A 20,998-nucleotide genomic window follows, 5' to 3' on the forward strand; every position below is an offset into this window, starting at 1 on the left:
CCACAGCTACTAGACTCCTCAACGACTCTCCCTCGGACTGATCTGTTCCCTGTAAGAACGCTATTCATGACGCCCTTTGCTGCTCTTGTTTGGCCTTGTTCCGCACTGCAACCAATCACTATTTGTTGATGCACCATTGTCAATGTACTTTCTCGATTATTGTTTTGTCTGCTATGTACGTACTGTGTACGTTCCCTCGGCCGCAGAAAAATACTTTCCACTGCACTTCGGTACGTGTGACAATAAATATCAATCAATCAATCAATCAATGCAGTTCCATACGTTGGGAGGTGCTGCCTATTCGATTGGCGCTATTTGAAACCCCTGTCCATCCGACCCGTCCATTCTAAACCGTGGACAGTGACACAGGAGCGACGATAACTGGGCCAATTGAAGCGTTGTTTGAAAAGGCAGGAACGGAACCCATCGTTTGGCACGTTCATCATAGATCATAGAATTTACAGTGCAGAAGGAGGCCATTCAGCCCATCGAGTTTACACCGGCCCTTCAAAGAACATCCTACTTCAGGCCACTCCTCCACCCTAACCCCGGAACCCAATAACCCACCTGACCTTTTTGGACACGAAGGGACAGTTTATCATGGCCAATCCACCTAACCTGCACATCTTTGGAGTATGGGAGGAAACCGGAGCACCCGGAGGGAACCCACACAGACATGGGGAGAAAGTATGAACTGCATCCAGTTACCCGAGGCTGGAATTGAACCTGGGACCCTGGAGCTGTGAGGCAGCAGTGCCAACCACTCTGCCACCCTGTCAATTGGTGTTGCAACTGAGTGAAGTGGCTCCTCGCAATGTGGCATTCGTTCTGTGTGTTTTTTAAATGGAAATGAACCCACTGAAGCAAACAGGCTGGGGGATTAATTTATAAACAGCCTTTTTCTTCTTGCCTTGCCACCTTGAAGGATTCGTGAATTATCACCGCCAGGGTCTCCGAGTCCCTGTAAATGTTTCTAAAGAATTGTACCATGAGTTTATATTGCTGACGGTTTTTGTATTTTGTAAATATATACACACACATGAAAGGTTGTGTTCTAATCACTGCTTTGCATCTCATCATGGGAACTGTGGAGGCCATTCAGCCCCTCTCTGATGTTGAATTAGGTTATGGAGGATCTGAATGGTAACTGCCCACTTTGATTCCTAGTCCCTCACTGCCTCACCCACCAAACCTCGAGTGGGCCTCCCTCACTCAGCAAACCTCGAGTGGGCCTCCCTCACTCAGCTAAACTCGAGTGGGCCTCCCTCACCCAGCTAAACAAGAGTGGGCCTCCCTCACCCAGCAAAACTCAAGTGGGCCTCCCTCACTCAACTAAACTCAAGTAGGCCTCCATCACGCCAGCTAAAGTCGAGTGGGCCTCCCTCACTGAGCAAACCTCAAATGGACCTCCCTCACTCAGCAAACCTCGGGTGGGCCTCCCTCACTCCAGCTAAACTCGAGTGGGCCTCCCTCACTCAGCTAAACACGAGTGGGTCTCCCTCACTCAGCTAAACTCGAGTGGGCCTCCCTCACTCTAGCTAAACTCGAGTGGCCCTCCCTCACTCAGCTAAACTCGAGTGGGTCTCCCACACTCTAGCTAAACTCGAGTGGGCCTCCCTCACTCAGCAAACCTCGAGTGGGCCTCCCTCACTCAGCAAACCTCGAGTGGGCCTCCCTCCCTTCAGTTAAACTCGAGTGTGCCTCCCTCACTCCAGATGATACTAAGATTGGTGGAGTTGCAGAGAGCGAGGCGGACTGTCAGAGAATACAGCAAAATATAGATAGATTGGAGAGTTGGGCAGAGAAATGGCAGATGGAGTTCAATCCAGGCAAATGCGAGGTGATGCATTTTGGAAGATCTAACTCAAGAGCAGACTATATGGTCAATGGAAGAGTCCTGGGGAAAATTGATGTACAGAGAGATCTGGGAGTTCAGGTCCATTGTACCCTGAAGGTGGCAACGCAGATTGATAGAGTGGTCAAGAAGGCATACAGCATGCTTGCCTTCATCGGCCGGGGTATTGAGTACAAGAGTAGGCAGGTCATGTTACAGTTGTATAGGACTTTGGTTAGGCCACATTTGGAATACTGCGTGCAGTTCTGGTCGCCACATTACCAGAAGGATGTGGATGCTTTAGAGAGGGTGCAGAGAAGGTTCACCAGGATGTTGCCTGGTATGGAGGGTGCTAGCTATGAAGAAAGGTTGAGTAGATTAGGATTGTTTTCATTGGAAAGACGGTGGTTGAGGGGGGACCTGATTGAGGTCTACAAAATTATGAGAGGTATGGACAGGGTGGATAGCAACAAGCTTTTTCCAAGAGTGGGGGTGTCAGTTACAAGGGGTCACGATTTCAAGGTGAGAGGGGGAAAGTTTAAGGGAGATGAGCGTGGAAAGTCTTTTACGCAGAGGGTGGTGGGTGCCTGGAACGCTTTACCAGCGGAGGTGGTAGAGGCGGGCACGATAGCATCATTTAAGAAACATCTAGACAGATATATGAATGGGTGGGGAACAGAGGGAAGTAGATCCTTGGAAAATAGGCGACAGGTTTAGGTAAAGGATCTGGATCAGCGCAGGCTGGGAGGGCCGAAGGGCCTGTTCCTGTGCTGTAATTTTCTTTGTTCTTTATTCTTGTTCTAGTTAAACTCGAGTGGGCCTCCCTCGCTCAGCAATCCTCGAGTGGGCCTCCCTCGCTCAGCAATCCTCGAGTTGGCCTCCCTCACTCAGCAATCCTCGAGTGGGCCTCCCTCGCTCAGCAATCCTCGAGTGGGCCTCCCTCGCTCAGCAATCCTCGAGTGGGCCTCCCTCGCTCAGCAATCCTCGAGTGGGCCTCCCTCACTCCAGCTAAACTCGAGTTGGCCTCCCTCGCTCAGCAATCCTCGAGTGGGCCTCCCTCGCTCAGCAATCCTCGAGTTGGCCTCCCTCACTCTCGGCAGCTATTTGGGAGAGTTCCTCATTTCCACTTCTCTTTGTGTGAGGCAGAACTTCCTGACACGAGCCACTAAACGGCCTGTTTCTAACTCAGAGACAGTTCCAGCCGATTGTGGATTAAACCCCCCATCCCCACACACTGCTCCACCTTGGTAAGAAATCTCCTCATCGACTCTCCCAAATACCGACCCTACTTTGATCATCTTAAACACATCGATTGAGATACCACGCAAGGGGCAGAGGGAGAGGGTGAGGGGCAGAGGGAGAGGGTGAGGGGTAGAGGGAGAGGGGCAGAGGGTATGGGGCAGAGGGAGGGAAGGGTGAGGGGCAGAGGGTGAGGGGCAGAGGGAGGGGGCAGAGGGTGAGGGGCAGAGGGAGAGGGGCAGAGGGAGGGGGTGAGGGGCAGAGGGAGAGGGGCAGAGGGAGAGGGTGAGGGGCAGAGAGAGAGGGTGAGGGGCAGAGGGAGAGGGGCAGAGGGAGAGAGAAGGGTGAGGGGCAGAGGGGAAGGGGCAGAGGGAGAGGGGCAGAGGGAGAGGGCAGAGGGAGGGGGTGAGGGGCAGAGGGAGAGGGTGAGGGGCAGAGGGAGAGAAGGGTGAGGGGCAGAGGGAGAGAAGGGTGAGGGGCAGAGGGAGAGAAGGGCGAGGGCAGAGGGAGAGGGTGAGGGGCAGAGGGAGAGAAGGGTGAGGGGAAGAGGGAGAGTGTGAGGGGCAGAGGGAGAGGGTGAGGGGCAGAGGGAGGGAAGGGTGAGGGGCAGAGGGAGAGGGTGAGGGGCAGAGGGAGAGGGTGAGGGGCAGAGGGAGAGGGTGAGGGCAGAGGGAGAGTGTGAGGGGCTGAGGGAGAGAGAGGGTCAGAGGGAGAGGGGCAGATTGAGGGAAGGGTGAGGGGCAGAGGAGAGGGTGAGGGGCAGAGAGACAGAAGGGTGAGGGGCAGAGGGAGAGAAGGGTGAGGGGCAGGGGGAGGGAAGGGTGAGGGGCAGAGGGAGAGAAGGGTGAGGGGCAGAGGGAGGGAAGGGTGAGGGGCAGAGGGAGAGAAGGGTGAGGGGCAGAGGGAGAGGGTGAGGGGCAGAAGGAGAGGGTGAGGGGCAGAGGGAGAGTGTGAGGGGCAGAGGGAGAGAGAGGGTCAGGGGCAGAGGGAGAGGGGCAGAGAGACAGAAGGGTGAGGGGCAGAGGGAGAGAAGGGTGAGGGGCAGGGGGAGGGAAGTGGGAGGGGCAGAGGGAGAGAAGGGTGAGGGGCAGAGGGAGGGAAGGGTGAGGGGCAGAGGGAGAGGGTGAGGGGCAGAGGGAGAGGGTGAGGGGCAGAGGGAGAGGGTGAGGGGCAGAGGGAGAGTGTGAGGGGCAGAGGGAGAGAGAGGGTCAGGGGCAGAGGGAGAGGGGCAGATTGAGGGAAGGGTGAGGGGCAGAGGGAGAGGGTGAGGGGCAGAGAGACAGAAGGGTGAGGGGCAGAGGGAGAGAAGGGTGAGGGGCAGAGGGAGGGAAGGGTGAGGGGCAGAGGGAGAGGGTGAGGGGCAGAGGGAGAGATGGGTGAGGGCCAGAGAGACAGAAGGGTGAGGGGCAGAGGGAGAGAAGGGTGAGGGGCAGAGGGAGAGGGTGAGGGGCAGAGGGAGAGATGGGTGAGGGGCAGAGGGAGGGAAGAGTGAGGGGCAGAGGGCAGGGTGAGGGGCAGAGGGAGAGGGGCAGAGGGGGAGTGGCAGAGGGAGGGAAGAGTGAGGGGCAGAGGGAAGGATGAGGGGCAGAGGGAGAGAGAAGGGTGAGGGGAGGAAATACAGAATGTACAGTGCAGAAGGAAGCCATTCGACCCATCTAGTCTGCACCGGCCCTTGGAAACAGCACTCTATCCAAGCCCACACCCTATACCCGTAACCCCACCCAACGTCTTGGACATTAAGGGCCAATTTATCATGGCCAATCTACCTACCTGCACATCTTTGTACTGTGGGAGGAAACCGGAGCACCCGGAGGAAACCTGCACAGACACGGGGAGAATGGTGAATGAAGAGGTAGGTTCCAGAAACATATGCACAGACAATATACATTTAGGGCAGCACGGTAGCATGGTGGTTAGCATAAATGCTTCACAGCTCCAGGGTCCCAGGTTCGATTCCCGGCTGGGTCACTGTCTGTGTGGAGTCTGCACGTCCTCCCCGTGTGTGCGTGGGTTTCCTCCGGGTGCTCCAGTTTCCTCCCACAGTCCAAAGATGTGCGGGTTAGGTGGATTGGCCATGCTAAATTGCCCGTAGTGTCCTAAAAAGTAAGGTTAAGGGGGGGGTTGTTGGGTTACGGGTATAGGGTGGATACGTGGGTTTGAGTAGGGTGATCATTGCTCGGCACAACATCGAGGGCCGAAGGGCCTGTTCTGTGCTGTACTGTTCTATGTTCTACATAGAGAATGTGCAAACTTCACAGGGACAGTGACCCAGAGCCGGGATTGAACCCGGGTCCTCAGTGCCGTGAGGCAGCAGTGCTAACCACTGTGTCACACTGCCACCCTCTAAGTGCGAAATCTAACTGATTTTTGGAAACATACAATGTTTGGCCTCAACTCCTTCCTGTGGTAACGAATTCCACAGCCGACCACTCTCTGGGTGAAGATATTTCTCTTCATCTCTATCTTCAATGTTCTACCCCGTATCCTCAGACTGTGAACCCTGCTTCTGGGCACACCCACCATCGGGAACATCCTTCCTGAATCTACCCTGTCCCCATCGGGAACATCCTTCCTGCATCTACCCTGTCCCCATCGGGAACACCTTTCCAGCATCTACCCTGTCCCCATCGGGAACATCCTTCCTGCATCTACCCTGTCCCCATCGGGAACATCCTTCCTGCATCTACCCTGTCCCCATCGGGAACATCCTTCCTGCATCTACCCTGTCCCCATCGGGAACATCCTTCCTGCATTAACCCTGTCCCCATCGGGAACGTCCTTCCTGCATCTATCCTGTCCCCATCGGGAACATCCTTCCTGAATCTACCCTGTCCCCATCGGGAACATCCTTCCTGCATCTACCCTGTCCCCATCGGGAACATCCTTCCTGCATCTACCCTGTCCCCATCGGGAACATCCTTCCTGCATCTACCCTGTCCCCATCGGGAACATCCTTCCTGCATCTACCCTGTCCCCATCGGGAACATCCTTCCTGCATCTACCCTGTCCCCATCGGGAACATCCTTCCTGCATCTACCCTGTCCCCATCGGGAACATCCTTCCTGCATCTACCCTGTCCCCATCGGGAACATCCTTCCTGCATCTACCCTGTCCCCATCGGGAACATCCTTCCTGCATCTACCCTGTCCCCATCGGGAACATCCTTCCTGCATCTACCCTGTCCCCATCGGGAACATCCTTCCTGCATCTACCCTGTCCCCATCGGGAACATCCTTCCTGCATCTACCCTGTCCCCATCGGGAACATCCTTCCTGCATCTACCCTGTCCCCATCGGGAACATCCTTCCTGCATCTACCCTGTCCCCATCGGGAACATCCTTCCTGCATCTACCCTGTCCCCATCGGGAACATCCTTCCTGCATCTACCCTGTCCCCATCGGGAACATCCTTCCTGCATCTACCCTGTCCCCATCGGGAACATCCTTCCTGCATCTCCCCTGTCCCCATCGGGAACATCCTTCCTGCATCTACCCTGTCCCCATCGGGAACATCCTTCCTGCATCTACCCTGTCCCCATCGGGAACATCCTTCCTGCATCTACCCTGTCCCCATCGGGAACATCCTTCCTGCATCTACCCTGTCCCCATCGGGAACATCCTTCCTGCATCTACCCTGTCCCCATCGGGAACATCCTTCCTGCATCTACCCTGTCCCCATCGGGAACATCCTTCCTGCATCTACCCTGTCCCCATCGGGAACATCCTTCCTGCATCTACCCTGTCCCCATCGGGAACATCCTTCCTGCATCTACCCTGTCCCCATCGGGAACATCCTTCCTGCATCTACCCTGTCCCCATCGGGAACATCCTTCCTGCATCTACCCTGTCCCCATCGGGAACATCCTTCCTGCATCTACCCTGTTCCCATCGGGAACATCCTTCCTGCATCTACCCTGTCCCCATCGGGAACATCCTTCCTGCATCTACCCTGTCCCCATCGGGAACATCCTTCCTGCATCTACCCTGTCCCCATCGGGAACATCCTTCCTGCATCTACCCTGTCCCCATCGGGAACATCCTTCCTGCATCTACCCTGTCCCCATCGGGAACATCCTTCCTGCATCTACCCTGTCCCCATCGGGAACATCCTTCCTGCATCTACCCTGTCCCCATCGGGAACATCCTTCCTGCATCTACCCTGTCCCCATCGGGAACATTCTTCCTGCATCTACCCTGTCCCCATCGGGAACATCCTTCCTGCATCTACCCTGTCCCCATCGGGAAAATCCTTCCTGCACCTACCCTGTCCCCATCGGGAACATCCTTCCTGCATCTACCCTGTCCCCTTCGGGAACATCCTTCCTGCATCTACCCTGTCCCCATCGGGAACATCCTTCCTGCATCTACCCTGTCCAGTCCTGTTAGAATTTTATAGGTTTCTATGAGATCCCTCCTCATTCTTCTGAACTCCAGCGAATATAATCCCAACCTCTTCACATTCCACTCCCTGCCCGGGCAATCCCAGCATGCCTGCTGGCCATTCCATCACACGGATCCCCAGACTTCAGGGGAGGAGGGGCTGGTGATGGGTTCTGGGGGGGGGGACCCCTTGGGGGTGGAAACGGTGATGGGTCACTTACATGGTGCCCTGATATCTCTGGCCCAGTGCCCTGCCACCTTCATGGACGACATAGTAGCACAGTGGTTAGCACCATTGCTTCACAGCGCCAGGGTCCCAGGTGTGATTCCCCGCTGGCTCACTCTCTTTGCAGAGTCTGCACGTTCTCCCCGTGTCTGCGTGGGTTTCCTCCGGGTGCTCCGGTTTCCTCCCACAGTCCAAAGATGTGCGGGTTCGGTGGCTTGGCCATGATAAATTGCCCTGTGTCCAAAATTGCCCTACGTGTTGAGTGGGGTTACTGGGTTACGGGGATAGTGTAGGGGTGTGGACTTAAGTAGGTTGCTCTTCCCAAGGGCCAGTGCAGACTCGATGGGCCAAATGGCCTCCTTCTGCACTGTAAATCCGATGAAAGTTACGGTGAAAGTCTACCAGGGCGTACCTCCGACTGTCCTGGGCGCCCTGGTCCGCACCGTCCTCCAACACCCGCATCCCACATCACCGGCCCTCACCTTGTGAGCAGCACCCCCATCCCTCGCCAGCATCCCCCCCCCCTCCCCCACCACACTCTCTGCATCAGCCTAGCCCATCCCTCACACTCTTCGAATAGAGAACCGAGGCAGTTTGGATGTCAGTGAGCGGGTGTTTATAGGTGACAGTACTTTTAACAATGTTTGTGCTCTCGCCCTTGACGCTATCTCATGTGCTGCACCCCTGTCAACTTAACTAGTGTCTACCTTTCTAATCTTACACGGCCCAATGCTCGGTCTGGGTGGGCCTGTTGCAGCAGATGTGGAGTCGGCCTGCTGTATCTTCTACCCTGTGGCCCTTTGGTGGCCGTCCTCGACAGCAACTGGGCCTGGATGGGTCCAGCCGATTTCTGGGTGTCACAGGAGGTGTGATGCCACCTTGTTCTGCCCTCTGCCCATCGGATGCGCCAAGGCCGGGCGGGGGGGGGGGGGGGGGGGGGGGGGGGGAGTCATAGATGCTGCGGTGTTCCAGAACATCCCCTACCAGAGGCACATGGACCAGCCCCATCGCCTCCTCCTCCCTCGAGGTGCCCGATCGCCCCCGGGCTACCCTTTGGGATGGGGCACGGCTGGAGCAAGTTCCAGAGGCTCCGCCATCACCTGGCACTGCCAGTCCTGGAGGCCCATCCTCATCTCAATCAGGTCTCAATGCTGGCGACCATGGAGCACAGGGACTGTGTCACGTCTCTCTGGGACTGTGCTATGTCACTCGGTGACCGTGCCAGGTCCCTCCCTGACTGGCTCAGGTCAGCCAATGTCAGGCCAGTGCTCTCGATGCCTGCAGCCATGGCCATTGTGACTGGGCCCAGTTCTGGGGCACTGCAGCAATGTCCATGTGTCCCTGGTCCATGGCTGCCCTGTCCAGTGCCTCAGCCATCGCCTGTACACGGTACCGCAGGCCTTGGACATCATGACCCATGGCCGTGACCCTCACACCCAAGGACTCCACCTCAGTCACCACCCATGTGGTGTTGGCCTGGGTGCCACGCATTGTCAGCACTGCCTCCTGCTCCTGCAGGCGGTTGGACACCTCCAACTGCACTTGTAGGTGCTGGATGGTTCCTGGCACTCCCTCACGTAGTCACTGGCTCTGCGCATCTCCAACATTGATGGGACAGGAAACGCTGTCTAGCCGTCCGCCTGGTGGGGTCTGTCTGCATTCGGTGGGGAGGGGGGAGGAACGGGGAGGGGGGGGGGGGGGTGAGGGCGGTGGTGCTGGGTGTGGGGTTGGGGGTGTGTGGAATGATGATGATGATGCCAGGGGCTGGAAGCGGGTTATTCACCAGGCCGCCCTGAGGAGGTCGTGCAGCTTCTTCTGGCCCTGCTGTCGGTTCCTCACGGTGGGGCCCACGGCGCTCACGGCCTCTGCCCAGGCCCGGTTGACGTCGGTGGGTGACAGCCTCCTTCCCACCCCAGGGGGGTACATGGTGTCCCACCTCTCCTCCGTGGCATCCAGCAAAAGCTCGAGCTGTGTTCCTGAATCTCGGGGCACTAGTGCCATGTGGGGCGAGAGCTGGCACATTGGCATGTCGTGAATGGTTCCGGCAGTCACACCCTCATCAGCACCGGGGAACACTCCCCATTCAGTCCTGGCGTCTACACTTAGCCTCTCAGAGAATTCTGCCCTTCGACTTGAGTGTGTAAATTGGGGAATTGTGGGTCCCTGTGACATCACACTGGGGGGTATGATGCTCTTGTGACAGAGTTCCGTGATGTCACGGTATCCGCCATGTTTGCTTACATCATCCCGCATCACCCGTTTCCATAGCTCCCCACTTTAACCCGCTGTTGACAGAATGTTTACCATTGATTTGGGCTTCTACCTGCCAACTGCTCATATGGAAAACGATATCAGAGCGTCAACACAGTGAGAGCCATGATCGTCACAACGTGGATCATTTATTGCTGGGCTAATGAGAGAATATACAGAGGGGTTCACTCCATTTTCATCACAACCAGAATCACTGAAGTGGAAAAGACAAAGAGTCAAGAACTTGTCCAAGGTGGAGATTGGGCAGAAAGTGACAGCGATGAAAAGGCCTCAGTCGCCGTCGTGTCTGCCCAATCATCTCCAGAACGCTGGGAGATGGAAGTTGGAAGTGAAGAGTCAGAGGGTGAAGATGAAGAGGACCTGAGTCTCCACTATCTGCTGTGGGATGTGAAAAGTCAGCAACTGTGGAGGAGGGCCATCCTGATATCGATGGTGCAGAACGGCCAGCAGGATCTTGGAGTTTCACAGGGAGAGGAGATCAGCGAAGGAGTGAGAGGTCCCAAGATGCTGGAGTGGGTAAAGAGAGCAGCTGAACCACTGGTGGAATCCCCTACTCCAGCTGCCTATCTGGATGATGTTGAGGACCCGATTGAACAGCAGGAAGTTAGCCTGAGCGCCAGCTGCAGCCAGACAGACACATCTGCCGGTGAGCCCTCCTCTGCTGCCTCAGACCAACACGCAGAGGGACTGGGAGACCAAGATTCCCTGCTTAGCACCAGTGAGGAACCCAAAATGGACACTACCCTTGATGGTGCCAATGGAAGTTTCCAAGATGAAGAAGGCGTAGACATCACGAAGCTGGACTCCTTGTCAGACACGGGGAGTATGGATGACACTGGACTTATCTGCTTACCCTTCCCGAGCAGCAGTGGTGAGAGAGAACTCAGACCAGCAGCCACTCTCTCCACTCCCAGACTGAAGCATTCGGTTGAGAGAATGCAGTCTTGGTTTGCTGAGAGGAAACGACAGCAGACAGGACAAGGCTTCTCAGTCGCCATGAGTGCCCTGGAACGCTCGGCCGCCCGCCTCAGAGCTTGGAAGGAAGAAGTGGAAGCCAAGGTCCACAGGCGGTTACGAAGAGGACCAATGGATTGAACAGATGGACAGGCCGAGGCGGGAAAGGCGGAAGGTCCAATAGAGGGAAGTAGTGGAATTGTCTGACTCTTGGGCTTGGTTCAGATTGCGACACCGAGCAGAACTTGGGTGCGTGAGGGTGTGGGGGGTCCAGTGGGGGTGGTGTGGGATGATATGGGGGTGGTGTGGAGGTGGTGTGTGGTGGTGGGGGTGGTGTGGTCGTGTGTGTGGGGGTGATGGGGATGGTGTTTGGGAGTGGGGGTGGTGTGTGTGTGGGGTGGGGGAGGTGGTGTGGGGCGGGTGGGATGATGTGGTGATGGCGTCCAGTGGGGGATGGTGTGGGGGTGGTGTCATGGTGGTGGGATGGGGTGGTGTGTGGGGGGTGGGTGGTGTAGTGTTTGGGGGGGGGGGGCTGGGAATGGGTGGGGTGGTTACACATGTGCCACAGGGACAACGCCACACAGCGGGGGCTCACTTGGTTCACTGATGAGAACCCCACCTCAGTGACTGCCCGCCCAGGTCCCATGCCCGACCAGGTCCTGCGCCGGCCATTCTGTGATTGGGGGGAGGGAAGGGGTCTGCAGGCCCAGCGGACCCCTCCAGTCTCCTCTCTCTCCCTGCGGTTGTGCGCTGCCTTCTCCTGTGGGGGTGGGGGAAGTGTTGGGCCAGGGGGAAGAGACAGAAAATGCAGAGTGTTGGGGGTATTATTATTTGAATGGGTGTAAATTGAGAGAGGTGGATACTCAGTGAGACCGAGGCGTCCCCGTGCATCATAGAACATAGAACATAGAACATAGAACGATACAGCGCAGTACAGGCCCTTCGGCCCTCGATGTTGCACCGACATGGAAAAAAAATCTAAAGGCCATCTAACCTACACTATGCCCTTATCATCCATATGCTTATCCAATAAATTTTTAAATGCCCTCAATGTTGGCGAGTTCACTACTGTTGCAGGTAGGGCATTCCACGGCCTCACCACTCTTTGCGTAAAAAACCCACCTCTGACCTCTGTCCTATATCTATTACCCCTCAATTTAAGGCTATGTCCCCTCGTGCTAGCCACCTCCATCCGCGGGAGAAGGCTCTCGCTGTCCACCCTATCTAACCCTCTGATCATTTTGTATGCCTCTATTAAGTCACCTCTTAACCTTCTTCTCTCTAATGAAAACAACCTCAAGTCCATCAGCCTTTCCTCATAAGATTTTCCCTCCATACCAGGCAACATCCTGGTAAATCTCCTCTGCACCCGTTCCAAAGCTTCCACGTCCTTCCTATAATGAGGCGACCAGAACTGTACGCAATACTCCAAATGCGGCCGTACTAGAGTTTTGTACAACTGCAACATGACCTCATGGCTCCGGAACTCAATCCCTCTACCAATAAAAGCCAACACACCATAGGCCTTCTTCACAACCCTATCAACCTGGGTGGCAACTTTCAGGGATCTATGTACATGGACACCGAGATCCCTCTGCTCATCCACACTGCCAAGAATTTTACCATTAGCCAAATATTCCACATTTCTGTTATTCTTTCCAAAGTGAATCACCTCACACTTCTCCACATTAAACTCCATTTGCCACCTCTCAGCCCAGCTCTGCAGCTTATCTATGTCCCTCTGTAACCTGCAACATCCTTCCGCACTGTCTACAACTCCACCGACTTTAGTGTCGTCTGCAAATTTACTCACCCATCCTTCTGCGCCCTCCTCTAGGTCATTTATAAAAATGACAAACAGCAACGGCCCCAGAACAGATCCTTGTGGTACGCCACTCGTAACTGAACTCCATTCTGAACATTTCCCATCAACTACCACTCTCTGTCTTCTTTCAACTAGCCAATTTCTGATCCACATCTCTAAATCACCCTCAATCCCCAGCCTTCGTATTTTTTGCAATAGCCGACCGTGGGGAACCTTATCAAACGCTTTACTGAAATCCATATACACCACATCAACTGCTCTACCCTCGTCTACCTGTTCAGTCACCTTCTCAAAGAACTCGATAAGGTTTGTGAGGCATGACCTACCCTTCACAAAACCATGCTGACTGTCCCTAATCATATTATTCCTATCTAGATGATTATAAATCGTATCTTTTATAATCCTCTCCAAGACTTTACCCACCACAGACGTTAGGCTCACCGGCCTATAGTTACCGGGGTTATCTCTACTCCCCTTCTTGAACAAAGGGACCACATTTGCTATCCTCCAGTCCTCTGGCACTATTCCTGTAGCCAATGATGACCTAAAAATCAAAGCCAAAGGCTCAGCAATCTCTTCCCTGGCTTCCCAGAGAATCCTAGGATAAATCCCATCCGGCCCCGGGGACTTATCTATTTTCACCTTGTCCAGAATTGCCAACACTTCTTCCCTACGCACCTCAATGCCATCTATTCTAATAGCCTGGGTCTCAGCATTCTCCTCCACAATATTATCTTTTTCTTGAGTGAATACTGACGAAAAGTATTAATTTAGTATCTCGCTTATCTCCTCAGCCTCCACACACAACTTCCCACCACTGTCCTTGACTGGCCCTACTCTTACCCTAGTCATTCTTTTATTCCTGACATACCTATAGAAAGCTTTTGGGTTTTCCTTGATCCTACCTGCCAAAGACTTCTCATGTCCCCTCCTTGCTCGTCTCAGCTCTCTCTTTAGATCCTTCCTCGCTTCCTTGTAACTATCAAGCGCCCCAACTGAAACTTCATGCCTCATCTTCACATAGGCCTCCTTCTTCCTCTTAACAAGAGATTCCACTTCTTTGGTAAACCACGGTTCCCTCGCTCGACCCCTTCCTCCCTGCCTGACTGGTACGTACTTATCAAGAACATGCAATAGCTGTTCCTTGAACAAGCTCCACATATCCAGTGTGCCCAACCCTTGCAGCCTACTTCTCCAACCAACACATCCTAAGTCATGTCTAATGGCATCATAATTGCCCTTCCCCCAGCTATAACTCTTGCCCTGCGGGGTATACTTATCCCTTTCCATCACTAACGTAAAGGTCACCGAATTGTGGTCACTGTTTCCAAAGTGCTCACCTACCTCCAGATCTAACACCTGGCCTGGTTCATTACCCAAAACCAAATCCAATGTGGCCTCGCCTCTTGTTGGCCTGTCAACATATTGTGTCAGGAAACCCTCCTGCACACATTGTACAAAGAATGACCCATCTAATGTACTCGAACTATATCTTTTCCAGTCAATATTTGGAAAGTTAAAGTCTCCCATAACAACTACCCTGTTACTTTCGCTCTTTTCCAGAATCATCTTCGCCATCCTTTCCTCTACATCCCTAGAACTATTAGGTGGCCTATAGAAAACTCCCAACAGGGTGACCTCTCCTTTCCTGTTTCTAACCTCAGCCCATACTACCTCGGAAGAAGAGTCCCCATCTAGCATCCTTTCCGCCACCGTAATACTGTCCTTGACTAGCAGCGCCACACCTCCCCCTCTTTTGCCCCCTTCTCTGAGCTTACTAAAACACCTAAACCCCGGAACCTGCAACAACCATTCCTGTCCCTGCTCTATCCATGTCTCTGTAATGGCCACAACATCGAAGTCCCAGGTACCAATCCATGCTGCCAGTTCCCCAACCTTATTTCGTATACTCCTGGCATTGAAGTAGACACACTTCAAACCACCTACCTGAACACTGGCACCCTCCTGCGAAGTCAAATCTGTGCTCCTGACCTCTATACTCTCAATCTCCCGTACCCCAAAACTACAATCCAGGTTCCCATGCCCCTGCTGAATTAGTTTAAACCCCCCCAAAGTTGCTGAAAGTTAGCGTGCAGGTAGAGCAGGCAGTAAAGAAGGTCAATGGTATGTTTTTATTTATTGTACAGTATATAAAATAGATTTTTGTCCTGTGTTATTTTATTTACAAATTGCTGCCGTCTAGTTTGTTTGCTCTCTCCCCCCCCCCCCCCCCCCCCATGTTGTCCTTGTCTGTCCGTCTCAGACGCTCTGCCTCCCCCCGGGATCTGCGTCTCTGGTGCTCACCTTGTCTTTTGTTTTTTTCCCTCTCTAATCCTTCCAGTTCTCCCTCGACTGGCTGTTGTTGGGATGAAGATTCGTACGGACCTGAACAGGAAGAGGAACCCCGGCAGCACGTTCATTTTGATTGTCTGCACTCTCCCCACCAGGGAGAATGGGAGTCAGCCCCACCTCTGTCCGTCCTTTTTGACTTCCTACACCAGGCGGGTCAGGTTCCACTTGTGGATCTGTGTCCAGTCTCTGGCTATCTGGATCCCCAGGTATAGGAATCTGTTCTGGTCTATTTCAAACAGGAGTCCCTCCAGCTCTGCCCCTCCCCCATTTGGGTTCTCTGGGAATGCCTCACTTTTCCCAGGTTGAGTTTGAAACCTGAGAACATTCCGAACTCTATTCGGATCTGTATGATTGCTTTCAGTGCTTCCTGTGGCTTTGAGCCGTACAGGAGCAGGTCATCTGCACAGAGTGAGACGCATGCTCCCTGTCTCCTCTTTCAATTTCCCTCCAGCTTTTTGCTTCCCGCAGGGCTATCGCCAGGGGCAGTTGGCATCCCTGCCTTGTGCATCTCTATTGCTGGAAGTATTCAGAGCTGGTGGTGTTGGTTCGAACGCTCACCTTGGGAGCGTTGTACAGGAGCCTCGCCCAGGTGTCGAATCCTGCTCCTAGCCCAAACTGTTCCAGTACCTTGAGGAGGCATTTCCATTCGACTGTATCGAAGGCCTTTTCTATGTCTGGAGACGATCACCTCTGGTGTTCTCTCCCCGGGGGGGGGGGGGGGGGGGGGGGGGCGGGCTCATTATTACGTTCAACAGGCACCTGATGCTCGCGCTGAGTTGCCTACTCTTGACAAAGCCCGTTTGGTCTTCAGCATCCACCTTGGTACACAGTTCTCCAGCCTTTTAACCAGGATCGTTGCGAGTATTTTCGCATCCACATTTAGCAGTGAAATGGGTCTCAATGCTCCACGTTCCGTCAGGTCTTTGTCTTTTTTGGGTATCAGTGAGATTGTGGCATGCGCTAGCGTGGGGGACAGAGTGCCCCTTGCCATGTCCTTTGGATATGGGGCCAGGTCCGGTGCAAATTTTGTATAGAAGCCCACCGGGAACCCGTCCATTTCCGGTGCCTTCCCAGCCGGCATGGAGCTGAATATCCCCATGATTTCTCCGAGATCTATTGGTGCTTCCAGCTCCCCCCTTCTGTCCTCCCACAACTGGTCGTTCCAGTCTGTCGAGGAACTGTTACATCCCCACACCCCCGTCGGGGGCTCAGTGGTGTACAGTCCCCGCTAGAAGGTCTCAAATGCTTGAGACCTTTTGGTTCTGTTCCCAGTCTGCCTCTGCCGTCCTGTACCTGTGCTATTTCCCTCGTGGCTGCCTGCTTTCTCAGCTGGGGAGCCAGCAGCTGGGCAGCATTTTCTCCCTGTTCGCAAACTGTCCCATGTCTGGTGGAGTTGGTACACTGCTTTCCTGGTGGATGATGTGGAGATGCCGGCATTGGACTGGGGTGAGCACAGTAAGAGGTCTTACAACACCAGGTTAAAGTCCAACAGGTTTGTTTCAAATCACTAGCTTTCGGAGCACTGCTCCTTCCTCAGGTGAATGAAGAGGTAGCTTCCAGAAACACACATATAGACAAAGTCAAAGATGCAAGACGATACTTTGAATGTGAGCATTTGAGTCTTCACAGTCCATCGGTGCGACTGGAGAGAGGGGTAACCCCAGGTTAAAGAGATGTGAATTTTCTCAAGCCAGGACAGTTGGTAGGATTTCACAAGCTCAGGCCAGATGGTGGGGGTGATTGTAATGTGACATGAATCCAAGGTCCTGGTTGAGGATGTACCCATGTGTGCAGAACTCGACTATCAGTTTCTGCTCGGCGATTCTGCGTTGTTGTGCGTCCTGAAGGCTGCCTTGGAGAACGCTTACCCGAAGATTAGAGGCTGAATGCCCTTCACAGGCTGAAGGGATCAGTGTCCAGGGGCCTGTCGGGAAGGTAAGTTTAACTTTAAAAACTTACCTTACAGGAGAAGCGGCCTCCAGATTTTCGGCGGGAGCAGTGTCCAGGGACCTGTCGGGAAGGTAAGTTTACCTTTTCAAAAACTTACCTTTAGAGCTGCAGGAAGTGGGGATTCCTGGAAGATTTGTTAGTACCTGTATATAAGTTGGGCGGTTGCTAAACCCGAGACACTACTCTTGTAGTGTCCCCCACTCTTCCACCTCCTTTAACCTAAGGGGTTGAGTGAATATCAGGTAAGCTCTTCCTTTCTTTTTCTTTTTTTATCTAGAGGGGATGGCTGGGAAGGCAGTACAATGCTCCTCCTGCAGAGTGTTTGAGGTGAGGGACGGCGTCAGTGTCCCTGCTGATTTCATCTGTGGGAAGTGCAGCCAACTCCAGCTCCTCAGAAACCGTGTTAGGGAACTGGAGCTGGATGAACTTCGGATCATTCGGGAGGCAGAGGTGGTCATAGATAGAAGCTTCAGGGATGTAGTTACTCCGAAGAATGAAGATAGATGGGTGACGGTGGGAGGGGCTGGGAAGAAGCTGTCAGTACAGGGATCCCCTGTGGTCGTTCCCCTTAGTAACAAGTATACCGCTTTGGATACTGTTGGGGGGGACGACTTACCAGGGGTCAGCCATGGGGTACAGGTCTCTGGCACAGAGTCTGTCCCTGTTGCTCAGAAGGGAACGGGGGAGAGGAGTAGAGCATTAGTCATTGGAGACTCCATAGTTAGGGGGCTAGATAGGAGAATCTGTGGGAATGAGAGAGACTCACCGTTGGTGTGTTGCCTCCCAGGTGGCAGGGTCCGCGATGTCTCAGATCGTGTTTTCGGGATCCTTAAGGGGGAGGGGGAGCAGCCCCAAGTCATGGTCCACATAGGTACCAACGACATAGGTAGGAAAAGGGATAGAGATGTAAGGCAGGAATTGAGGGAGCTAGGGTGGAAACTTAGATCTAGGACAGAGTTAATATCTCTGGGTTGTTAGCCATGCCACGTGCTAGCGATACGGGGAATAGGGAGAGAGCAGTTGAACACGTGGCTGCAGGGATGGTGCAGGAGGGTAGCACGGTAGCATTGTGGATAGCACAATGGCTTCACAGCTCCAGGGTCCCAGGTTCGATCCCCAGCTTGGGTCACTGTCTGTGCGGAGTCTGCACATCCTCCCCGTGTGTGCGTGGATTTCCTCCGGGTGCTCCGGTTTCCTCCCACAGTCCAAAGATGTGCAGGTTAGGTGGATTGGCCATGATAAATTGCCCTTAGTGTCCAAAATTGCCCTTAGTGTTGGGTGGGGTTACTGGGTTATTGGGATAGGGGGAGGTGTTGACCTTGGGTAGTGTGCTCTTTCCAAGAACTGGTGCAGACTCGATGGGCCGAATGGCCTCCTTCTGCACTGTAAATTATATGGTAAGGAGGGAGGGTTTCAGATACCTGGATAATTGGGACTCATTCTGAGGAAGGTCCTCTACAAACGGGATGGTCTACACCTGGACCAGAGGGGTACCAATATCCTGGGGGAAAATTTGCTACTGCTCTTCGGGAGGGTTTAAACTAGTTCAGCAGGGGATTGGGAACCTGAATTGTAGCTCCAGTATACAGGAGGTTGAGAGCAGCGAGGTCATGAGTAAGGTTTCAAAGTTCCAGGAGTGTACCAGCAGGCTGGAAGGTGGTTTAAAGTGTGTCTACTTCAATGCCAGGAGCATCCGGAATAAGGTGGGTGGACTTGCAGCATGGGTTAGTACCTGGGACATCGATATTGTGGCCATTTCGGAGACATGGATAGAGCAGGGACAGGAATGGTTGTTGCAGGTGCCGGGGTTTAGATATTTCAGTAAGCTCAGGGAAGGTGGTAAAAGAGGGGGAGAGGTGGCATTGTTAGTCAAGGACAGTATTACGGTGGCAGAAAGGACGTTTGATGAGGACTCGTCTACTGAGGTAGTATGGGCTGAGGTTAGAAACAGGAAAGGAGGTCACCCTGTTAGGGGTTTTCTATAGGCCTCCGAAAAGATGTAGAGGAAAGGATTGCAAAGATGATTCTGGATAGGAGCGAAAGTAACAGGGTAGTTGTTATGGGAGATTTTAACTTTCCAAATATTGACTGGAAACACTATAGTTCGAGTACTTTAGATGGGTCCGTTTTTGTCCAATGTGTGCAGGAGGGTTTCCTGACACAGTATGTAGATAGGCCAACGAGAGGCAAGGCCGTATTGGATTTGGTACTGGGTAATGAGCCAGGACAGGTGTTAGATTTGGAGGTAGGTGAGCACTTTGGTGATAGTGACCACAATTCAATTACGTTTACATTAGTGATGGAAAGGGATAGGTATATACCGTTGGGCAAGAGTTATATCTGGGGGAAAGGCAATTATGATGCGATGAAGCAAGACTTAGGATGCATCGGATGGGGAGGGAAATTTCAGGGGATGGGCACAATGGAAATGTGGAGCTTGTTCAAGGAACAGCGACTGCGTGTCCTTGATAAGTATGTACCTGTCAGGCAGGGAGGAAGTGGTCGAGCGAGGGAACCGTGGTTTACTAAAGTAGTTGAAACACTTGTCAAGCGAAAGAAGGAGGCTTATGTAAAGATGAGACGTGAAGGTTCAGTTAGGGCGCTCGAGAGTTACAAGTTAGCTAGGAAGGACCTAAAGAGAGAACTAAGAAGAGCCAGGCGAGGACATGAGAAGTCTTTGGCAGGTAGGGTCAAGGATAACCCTAAAGTTTTCTATAGATATGATGGAATAAAAGAATGACTAGGGTAAGAGTAGGGCCAGTCAAGGATAGTGGTGGGAAGTTGCGCGTGGAGTCCGAGGAGATAGCAGAGGTGTGAAATGAATATTTGACCCCCCCGGTCCTGCGGGATCAGCAATACTTACCTGGTGGACGCGCCGGGGTTTCCCTTTGTTAGGGGGCCGTCCAAAATGGCCATCGTTGCCGTTCTTACCATGAGGTCGGGCCCGTGCATTCCGGGGTCTCCCTTTGTTTAGGGACCCTCCAAAGTGGCTGCTTGCGGCGCCATCTTGATTCCTCGGCTTGCTCCACCCCTACTGAGGCCTGTGCCTTTCTCGCTGCCAACCCTTTCCTAGATTTCTGCCCCTTTTCTGTTCTGAGTGCCCCCCCCCCCCCACATTCCTCCTTCCTCGCCGTCCCCACCCTCCCTGTAATCACCCCCTTTCTGACCCCCCCCCCCCCCCCCCCTCCCCCGGTCAGACGCTCCCTCTTCCCTGAGAGGTGCACGATGGCCCCCTTTACTGCTGGTCATCCAGTGCTAGCCCTCTCTGCTAGTACAGTGGCTCCCTTCCCTGTGCTGGTCTCACCCTGTCTCTGTTCTATCTGCCCGTCTCCTTTCCCTTCCTTGCCCCCTGACCTGTTTCCCTGCTCCCCTCTCTGTCTTCCTACTTGAGTCCGAGAACGAGGCAGCAGTCCCACCCAAACTCAGAGTTTGTAACTCGGTCCTGTTTCGTCCTCTGTTTTCCGTCTTTTTCCCCTCTGTCCTCACCGTTGCTGCGTCTGTTCCTTCTCCAGATTGTTGGTTTTCACAAACTCCTCGGCCTTCGCCAGGGTGCCAAAGTAGATTTCTTTCCCTTTGTACGTTTCCCAGAGTCTGGCCGGGAACAAAGTGCCGAACCTCACCCCGTTCTTGTAGAGCGCCGATTTCGCCCTATTAAATTCAGCCCTTCTTTTGCCACAGGGACATCCTGCCCAAAGGAAACCCCCACCCACACACACAGACACCCCCGACACAAACCCTGCTGCAGAATATTAACCCCTGCCTGGAAGTTAGAGAGCAGTGCAGACTGGGGAAGTGGAAGCATTCTAGCTGTATCGGGACAAGGGGGTGGGGCTTGGATGGCCTCTACCATCGTGGCCCTGGTGTGGTGGATATCGCGGTGGGTCAGCGGGGGCACCGGTTGCCACCGTGTAGATTGTAGAGACAAGTGAACCCGGCGCAGTGAGAATCATGGGAGGGCGGAGCACAGG

At 53.8% G+C, this 20,998-nt stretch overlaps 1 protein-coding gene across 1 annotated transcript in view; it reads left to right on the forward strand.

Moving 5' to 3' along the window:
• The window catches only part of LOC119967981, a 94,882-nt gene that overhangs the window by 57,243 nt on the left and 16,641 nt on the right, over positions 1-20,998 (forward strand). The gene's annotated exons all lie outside the window — the stretch shown is intronic.

Source organism: Scyliorhinus canicula, chromosome 6 (assembly GCF_902713615.1).
Source record: "Scyliorhinus canicula chromosome 6, sScyCan1.1, whole genome shotgun sequence".
Classification (NCBI taxonomy): Eukaryota; Metazoa; Chordata; class Chondrichthyes; order Carcharhiniformes; family Scyliorhinidae; genus Scyliorhinus; species Scyliorhinus canicula.